The following is an 8174-nucleotide window of genomic DNA, read 5'->3' as shown; positions in this document are numbered from 1 at the left end:
CCATTTTTTGAAGGGTTTCCTCATAAATGAGGTTCAATCCGCTGCCGCCATCCATGAGTACCTTGGTAAGACGAAAGCCGTCCACTATTGGACTGAGGACCAATGCGGCCGGTGCTCGGGCTGTTCGGAATTTAGGTTTATCACTGGCGTTAAAAGTAATAACCGTGTCACTCCATGGGTTTATTGTTGATACTTGGTAGACTTCAGCAAGGCCGCGGAGTGTTCTTTTTCGCATATTATTTGATGCGAAAGTCTCGAAGACTATTAATACCGTACTGGTTTCTCTGGGGTGGCTTTCTGTGGCTTCTGGAATTAGAAGATCTTCGCCAATTTTTGCCACCTGCCGGAGTATCCAACATGCTCTAAGGCTGTGAGTTGGTGTGGCGCCCTCTGCACTATGAATTTTACAGGGTCCATCAAGCCATCCTTCCAGTACGGTTCCGTGCCCTGTAGAGGGCTTTTGCTTTTTGGTATTGAACCCGGGTGTCTGACGATGATGCACCCTTTTATTTCGGACCGGGTTTGTATTCAAGGCCGGATTGTCCCAAAATTTTGTTTCGATTTTCCAGGCGCTTTCCATCGCATAGTACTTTCGTACTGTGGACGCCAAGTCAGCAAAGCGTGTAATATCACGGCGACTTATGGCGTTGAGGATTCCCTTGTCCATGCAATTATTGCAGAAGAATGAAATTGCGTCTTCCTCGCGGCAGTCCGTTATCCTGTTCATAACCAGGAGGAATCTGGCCCAGTAATGATGTACTGTTTCTTCGAGCTCTTGCCTAATTTGGGATAGATTGCTTATGTACGGGTGGGTGGGTGGAATCAAATCCGAAACCTCACCCAATCTGAGACCCAGGGGACAAGGAGTTTCCGAACTCCGACATTTGGATTCTTGGATGCGGCCCAATGAATCTAGTCCGTCGCCTGACTTTAAGTTCGGGTCTTGAGTGATGTCCTCCCTTCCGCGGGTATCCATCTTGGAGGGATCGGGAATCCGGACATAGCTAGTCCTTAAGATAGATGAAGGGTCGCCGCACTGTCCCTCTACCACGGCAATGTGATGGGTGACCTGGGGAGAGTTAATCTCTCTTAGGTCGGGTTTAGGCCCAATCTGGTCGTAATCCGTAGAGACTCCCAGGGCGGCGATGCGATCCAAGAGCTCGTTTAGGGAAGAGAGCTACATTGGATCTAGCTTCTCGGCGAATTCCGAGCTGACGTGAAGATTGTTTTCGATGACCCGAGAGGTCATCATCGGCGCAGCAGCCGAACAGGCGGTCATAAGGAAACCGCCTAGCCGGAGAGTTTGGCCGACAGCCAAAGCTCCCTTAGCAACGGTGCCGTCTTTAAAGACGGGATGAGGCATCCTTCCTGATGGCGACGACACAGAGGAACTCTCAATAGAAGCACCAATGTCGGTGTCAAAACCGGCGGATCTCGGGTAGGGGGTCCCGAACTATGCATCTAGGCCGGATGGTAACAGGAGGCAGGGGACACGATGTTTTACCCAGGTTCGGGCCCTCTTGATGGAGGTAAAACCCTACGTCCTACTTGATTAATATTGATGATATGGGTAGTACAAGAGTAGATCTACCACGAGATCAGAGAGGCTAAACCCTAGAACCTAGATGGTATGATTGTTGTTCGTCCTATGGACTAAAACCCTCCGGTTTATATAGACACCGGAGAGGGCTAGGGTTACACAGAGTCGGTTACAATGGTAGGATATCTACATATCCGTATCGCCAACCTTGCCTTCCACGCCAAGGAAAGTCCCTTCCGGACACGGGACGAAGTCTTCACTCTTGTATCTTCATAGTCGAGGAGTCCGGCCGAAGGCATAGTCCGGCCATCCGGACACCCCCTAATCCAGGACTCCCTCAGGACCTATCATCTTATCCAATCTTTGATTCAAGTGTGGGCTATCCTCAACTCAAATCAGAACCAACGATATTCGTAATGTTGTCTTACTCGTGGTTGTTTCTTCGAGCATACACCATTATATCTTTTGGGTTTGAACAATGCTATCACCTTGTTCACATAATTGTGGAATTCCACTTATATGGAAACCTGGATGAATTGTTGTTGAGCCCATCAGCAACATTTTTATCTCCTCCATGATTCGTGTTGAACATCCCGCTAGTGTTGGAAACTTCTAAAAGCATTATCTTCATGTCCCGTTCATGAAGCATATGTTGGATGAAAGAAGCAATTTTCTCTGATTCATGTGCATTTGGTGGAAGTTGCCGCCGTGAGTTCGAGGAAGATTGTTTTTGTTTCCTCTGGTACCATCCCAAGTCAGTCATGCATGTGCGAAGTATGCTATGGTTTGACAGGCTCGCTACCTCCATTCTATATGTGTTTCCTAGCACACCAAGCCACTGAGTGACTTGTTCAAGGAGAAGAAGTTCCCTCTTAAGAGCATGCCTTACGCAAGGACTTCGATATCCTCATTGATGGTTCCCTCCTAAACTCGGTAGTGTTCGTTGTAAGACTACCAGGTGGCCATGCTCGTCTAGGACAGCATGTTCACATGCTTGTAGCAGAACCGGCTCATGTTTTGGAGCTTACTATCATAGTTCATTCCCCGAGAATCTCGCAACGGCATCTCGTCGATTTGTGTTGCAAAATTTCATTTTTCTTTCCAGACCTGATGAGTCTGGATTATCCTGTCACCAACAAGATCTGAATCCCAGGCAGATATGATGGTTGGAACGTTTCTCAAGGACTATAATATTGGTCCCTCTGTAACCCAGTAAAGTGGATGTCGTGACTGACACACCCAGCCGGAAGACCTATTATTGTAGTATCTTGATTGAAGAAGTTGGCCACCTCCCCATAAGGATTTCGTAGGGTTTACTCCAATAGTTGTTCCTTATGGGTTTTTGTGCTCCCGAAGTCCGACCTTTTACTTGATGTCCTAGGTACCAAACCATTTTAATAAATGGGTTGCACTAGCACATCAAGGAGAACATTAGGAGCGGAGTGCTAGATGTCTTCCTTTGTATCCGCATCATCCATCACTAGTCATCATGGTAGTATGTTGTGTTGCCAGGATCCGTGCCACGGATGTTGGTAAAACCTTGATGAATACGGAAATGCTCAGGTTCTTGAGAGCACGGGCAAGCACTAGGATTTATCATCAGCATTAATTGGGATCCGCTCTCAGTTTCTTCGATTATGCCATAACCTTTCAAACAGTGGAATCTCTCTCTACTGTTGGGTTTCTCCCCAGTTACTAGAATCATTCCCAGCATTTGCATTTTGTTCCCAGCTTGAACCGCCATTGTGTCATCCTACTATGGACTACCCTTCTCAGTAATTCCTAATCAGGATCATCTTCAAAGTGGTCCTACCACGGGTTCCATCCATTTCCGATGATAAGCGAATCATCCATCATGTTTTCTTCAACAAGGTAGTCCACATCATCCATTCTAGTACGAGTATGTCATTCTTTTGAACTCCTTCGAATGATCGGTTGTGATTTCCTTAGGCTGGTATGAAGGGTTTCAATGATCTATGGATCAAAAGTAATTCTTTTTGCCACTTAAGGTAATAATTTTACGAGTCACCTCCCCCAAGGTGCCCCGTTGTGGAATCATGGCAATCAATCTCCTCGCTACTTTGAAACCATGCACCATCCTACTCCAGCGTGGAATTGTTGCCTACCAAATTGAACTTCCGTCATCTGTGTCCTCCATCCCTTCCGATGTGTGACTTGTGTCTCATCTCAAGAAATGTTTCTATGTCTCATTCTGTGAGTTGATCTTGTGTTCTTTAAGATCGATGATCCATTCTAGTGAGGTTTTCTTGCTCTCTTGTCACTATGTTGGATGAAGTTCTCGGAGGAAAGGGTGTCATCATCAATATGATGTAGCGGATCAACATCTCCGAGAAGGGCAGTTGGATCGAGAAGATCATGTTAGCTTTGTGCCCCTCTGTCTTCTTACCTCACGTCTTGAATCTCGGGACGATATTCTTGTTTAGTGGGGGTGAGTTGTCACAACCCTATCTTTGGCCTTGCTTTTCATTACATCATCATCTTGCATCATGTTTAAATTTCTCAGAAACTTGAAATGGGGACTGACCAAACCCCCAACATCAAAGGAATGCACTAGGTTCACCTAAAATATTTTCAGTAAATCCAAATGGTTTTAAAAAATGTTCATCATTTATGGAAAATGCTGTAAACAGTAACCAGAGGTGATGCACATTTTTCCATGACATATTTGGGTTCTGAATTAAATCTTACTCTATTTGCATTTGGGCATTTAAATACTACAAAATATTTTAAATGCTCAAATAATCATAAACTAAAATGTTTACTGTGGGATATATTCTAAACAGTAGCCATGATTAGTTTCATGATTTTTGGAAATGCCCTGGCATTTTTAATAAAGCCCTAAAGTCTACAGAAAATAGAACCCCTCTTCCACCCCACGCGTTCGCACCCTCTAGGCCGTAGTTCCACCATGGCCGAAGCTCGCCTCCGCTCGAGCTTGTCGCCGGCATCGCTCCGGCGACCATTTGGTCATCCTGTGTTGCGTAACATGTTTGCCGCCCCGCGCTGAGCCTTGCTAGCACCTCCCCTTGCCCGCTTGCACCCCTCAGCGCCACCCGCGCACATCACCGATCTTCGGCCGCCGCTAATCTCATCGCCGCCGTCGCAACAGGCCATCCCCGACGGCCCCGTGGCCTCCCCTAGATGCGCACGGGCCTGGGCTTCCTCCTGGTGCCCTCGCCCGCCATCCCCGTGGCCTGCCGTGCGGGCTCCGCCGCGACTTGAGGTCGCCGGCGACTAATCGCCGGCAGTGCTGACATGGCAAGTCATTAGCCACTAATGACGCTCTAACTAACCCCTAGAGCCACTGCCATGGGGGCCCCTATACCTGTTTAGGTTAGTTTTATTTTCTGTTTAGTTTAGTTCATAAACAGTGGGACCCACCCGTCAGCATTGACTCTGCTGACGTGGCCGTTGACCAGGCCCACCAGTCAGCGACACTAACCAGCCCTGTGTCACTGACGTGTGGACCCCACATGTCAGGTTTGACCCAGGGCAGCCCTGTTGACCTGCTGACGCCAGCATGACGCAATGCTGACGCAGTTAATCATTTTCTAGATTTAAAATAATTCAGGAAATTTCAGAAATAGCTAAAACTTCTAAAATTCATAGTAAATAATCTGTAACTCCAAATGAAATAATTTATATATGAAAAATTATCAGAAAAATCCAATCTATCCATTTATGCTGTTTCCATGCATGTTTGAGAAAGTCAACCTCACTGTTTAGGATGAAACATGATTAGGCCAACTTTCATAATAGGGTTGGAGTTGGAATTTGATGTAGTTTGAATTTCACTCCAATTAAAATGACTTTCTGTTGAATTAGTCCAAATCACAGCATATTGTGATGTCATGATCGTGCATCATATTGTTGCATCGCTCTGATTGTGTTTCTTCTTGTTTGCCAATGTTTGTTCCCCCTCGATAGACGTATGTTCCGACGACGAGTTCGATGACACCGATGAAGAACTATATTATCTTCAGAAGTGCCAGGCAAGCAAAAACCCCCTTGTTCATTCCGATATAATCCCACTCTCTCGCTCATGCTCTCTTTTACTGCATAAGGACAACAACGATTCAACTGTATCATGCTGCGGTAGCTGAACCCCTTTCCTCTGCATGACCTGTCATTGCCACAGTAAATAGATGAAACCCACTAGCATGAGTAGGAGTTGTTTGAGCCCTGATGTGCCTGTCATTCATGCTTGTTTGTCATGCCTGCTATTGCATAGAGTTGTGTCGGGTCTGATTCATCGGGGATGAATTGGAAAGTTGTGAACATGTCCTACTGTGTGTGAGCTAAGTGTGTTGAACACGATTTGGTAAAGGTATCGATGAGAGGCCATGTAGGAGTACATGGTGGGTTGTTTCTTTGGAACCGTCCTTAAGCACCGAGATCTGCATGTGTGATTTAAGAACCAGCTACTACCATGCATTGGGCCCGAAACCAATGGACCCTCTCAGCTTCTTAACCACCCTAGTTCTTTGTCCAGGAGTTGTAACTAGTTTCTGGTGTTTATAGGATATGTGTTGGCGGCCGTGCGTAGCGCTGACCCTAGGGGTGGTCTATGATGCGGTAGATACACCGTGGCATTGTGTACCGAGTCACCCGTTTGGTGTCTCGAGAACCCTGTACACATCGTTCGGGGCCGTATGTGGAAACCTCGGCTGGACTCCCTGCGGATGGAACCTGGATAGGCGATAAACCTGGACTAGAGACTTGAGTGTTTAGGTAGGCCATGGCCGACACCCTCGTTGGGCTTCCGCTTAAAGGTTGCCGAGTACATGTCGTGTAAACAGCGGTAAGTGGTGAGAGCGTGTGTGAAGAAGTACACCCCTGCAGGGTTAACATCATCTATTCGAATAGCCACATCCGCGGTAAAGGACTACTTGGTTGCCTATACAGTTCATAGACAAGTGAAAGTGGATACTCTAAACTGCACAAGATAAGCGTGAGTGCTATGGACGGCGTTCTCGTAGGGAGACAGGAGCGGATCCATAGTGGTGTATTGATATGGTGAATATGTGGACTCGTGTGCGCCACCTCAAAAGAGTTGCTTGCAGTCGTAGTTCAGGTTAGCCACTGAGTCAAAGCTGGCTTGCTGCAGTTAAACTCCACCACCCCCTTTTTGATACCGATGCATATGTAGATAGTTCTGATGTAAGTCTTGCTGGGTATATTTGTACTCACGTTTGCCTATGTTATGTTTTGCAAAGAGACGTCAGTCTCACTAGTAGTTCCAGGTGGACTTCGACGTTTAGCTTGATACCTCAGCTACGATCTTGTGCCCTCAGCAGGATCTGGTAGATAGTCAGGCTTCTTAGCCTTATTCATTTGTAGATGTCTGTACTCAGACATGTTAAGCTTCCGCATGTGCTTTGATTTGTATGCTATGATTGTTGGGTCATGAGACCCATGTTTGTAATATCTCGCTCCTTGGAGCCTAATGAATAAATACTCTGAGTCGTAGAGTCTTGTTGTGATGCCATGTTGTATTTGCACATATCGAGCATATTATGTCTATGATTGAAATGCTTGGTATGTGTGGGATCTGACTACCTAGTTGTTTATCCTTGGTAGCCTCTCTTATGGGGAAATGTAGCCCGGTGCTTCCACTGAGCCTTGGTAGTCTGCTACAGCCCGGTTTACCGGAGTCCTGCTAGCCCAGTACTACTGCTCCGGAACACTTAGACTGGCCGACATGTGATTCACTTTGTTCCTGTGTCTGTCCCTTCGGGGAAATGTCATGCGGTGACTTCCGGAGTCCTGCTAGCCTACTACAGCCCGGGTTCCCGGAGTCCTGTTAGCCCAGTTGCTATAGCCCGGATGCACATGTTGATGGCCGACATGTTCGATGTTGTTTCATGTATGCCTGTCCCCGTAAGTTAGTGCCACTTTGGGTTCACGACTAGTCATGTCGGCCCGGGTTCTCTGTCATATGGATACTAGCGACAATATCATATACGTGAGCCAAAAGGCGCAAACGGTCCCGGGCCAGGTAAGGTGGCACCCGTGGGAATACCGTGCGTGATGCTGCAAAGTGATATGAAGTGTTACATGTTAGATCGGTGTGACTTAGGATTGGGGTCCTGACACCCTTCCGGCACGTCTCCGTCTAGTCAGCGTCGTTTGACCGCAAACGACGCGTTACTTTGGACATTTTTGCCCCTGTCAGTGCTATACCTGACACACCTTCATCCTCAATGTGCTAGCGCAAGCAAACAGAGCAGAGCGAGAACGCCGGCGAGGAAAAAGGAGTGGGAGGCAAGGCGTGGCGCGATAGAGCAAGGAGCGGCGATGCATGGCGAGCTCGGGCTCTTCCATCTTCTCGCCAGTGGTCGGAGAGGTAAGTAAAACTCCGGCAACGCTTCTTCCTCCCCCCAATGTGTTCTAGGGTTTGTGATAATTGGGGAAATTTCTGGTTTATGTTGATGGGGCCGGGATTGTGGAGCATGTCTCCGAGTTCTATCTTCCAGATGAAAGTTATTGCGGATTGGAGCTTTTATCAAAGCATCGCTGCCCTAGTCATGGCCTTGTTCCTGCCCAGCGTGTTGCGTGGGGAGGAGCTAACACTCGCCGCCATTTTTTAGGGTGTCCTTTAGATGTAAGATCT

The sequence above is a fragment of the Triticum dicoccoides genome, chromosome 3A, assembly GCF_002162155.2.
Source record: "Triticum dicoccoides isolate Atlit2015 ecotype Zavitan chromosome 3A, WEW_v2.0, whole genome shotgun sequence".
NCBI classification, from domain to species: domain Eukaryota; kingdom Viridiplantae; phylum Streptophyta; class Magnoliopsida; order Poales; family Poaceae; genus Triticum; species Triticum dicoccoides.
Note: the sequence above shows the minus strand (reverse complement) of the source record.